Raw genomic sequence first — 1,595 nt, forward strand, 5'->3', positions numbered from 1 at the left:
CTGCGAGAGGGCTGTACAAGCAATGATTACACGCACGGCACAGCGGACACACCAGGAACCGCGGTGTTGGCCGTCGAATGGCGCTAGCTGCGCAGCATTTGTGCACCGCCGCCGCCAGTGTCAGCCAGTTTGCCGTGGCATACGGAGCTCCATCGCAGTCTTTAACACTGGTAGCATGCCGCGACAGCGTGGACGTGAACCGTATGTGCAGTTGACGGACTTTGAGCGAGGGCGTATAGTGGGCATGCGGGAGGCCGGGTAGACGTACCGCCGAATTGCTCAACACGTGGGGCGTGAGGTCTCCACAGTACATCGATGTTGTCGCCAGTGGTCGGCGGAAGGTGCACGTGCCCGTCGACCTGGGACCGGACCGCAGCGACGCACGGATGCACGCCAAGACCGTAGGATCCTACACAGTGCCGTAGGGGACCGCACCGCCACTTCCCAGCAAATTAGGGACACTGTTGCTCCTGGGGTATCGGCGAGGACCATTCGCAACCGTCTCCATGAAGCTGGGCTACGGTCCCGCACACCGTTAGGCCGTCTTCCGCTCACGCCCCAACATCGTGCAGCCCGCCTCCAGTGGAGTCGCGACAGGCGTGAATGGAGGGACGAATGGAGACGTGTCGTCTTCAGCGATGAGAGTCGCTTCTGCCTTGGTGCCAATGATGGTCGTATGCGTGTTTGGCGCCGTGCAGGTGAGCGCCACAATCAGGACTGCATACGACCGAGGCACACAGGGCCAACACCCGGCATCATGGTGTGGGGAGCGATCTCCTACACTGGCCGTACACCACTGGTGATCGTCGAGGGGACACTGAATAGTGCACGGTACATCCAAACCGTCATCGAACCCATCGTTCTACCATTCCTAGAGCGGCAAGGGAACTTGCTGTTCAAACAGGACAATGCACGTCCGCATGTATCCCGTGCCACCCAACGTGCTCTAGAAGGTGTAAGTCAACTACCCTGGCCAGCAAGATCTCCGGATCTGTCCCCCATTGAGCATGTTTGGGACTGGATGAAGCGTCGTCTCACGCGGTCTGCACGTCCAGCACGAACGCTGGTCCAACTGAGGCGCCAGGTGGAAATGGCATGGCAAGCCGTTCCACAGGACTACATCCAGCATCTCTACGATCGTCTCCATGGGAGAATAGCAGCCTGCATTGCTGCGAAAGGTGGATATACACTGTACTAGTGCCGACATTGTGCATGCTCTGTTGCCTGTGTCTATGTGCCTGTGGTTCTGTCAGTGTGATCATGTGATGTATCTGACCCCAGGAATGTGTCAATAAAGTTTCCCCTTCCTGGGACAATGAATTCACGGTGTTCTTATTTCAATTTCCAGGAGTGTATATACGCATGGCCTGCACCCTAGAAGATATTTCAGTCCGTGTTCGCATTTATTTTCATAATTAAATCTCACAGTCCATTACCAAAACAAAGTCAAGTCGTCGTGTTAGTACCAACAAAAGTCGCTAGATATCAGTTCGATCAAAAGATCGAACAGGACCTGAGATTTCCCGAACAGTCACGTAAACTGTTCGGACAGTTCGAATCGCGTTTAAACACAGCACTAGTTTCGGAAGTGGCAG

The sequence above is a fragment of the Schistocerca cancellata genome, chromosome 7, assembly GCF_023864275.1.
Source record: "Schistocerca cancellata isolate TAMUIC-IGC-003103 chromosome 7, iqSchCanc2.1, whole genome shotgun sequence".
Taxonomy (NCBI): domain Eukaryota; kingdom Metazoa; phylum Arthropoda; class Insecta; order Orthoptera; family Acrididae; genus Schistocerca; species Schistocerca cancellata.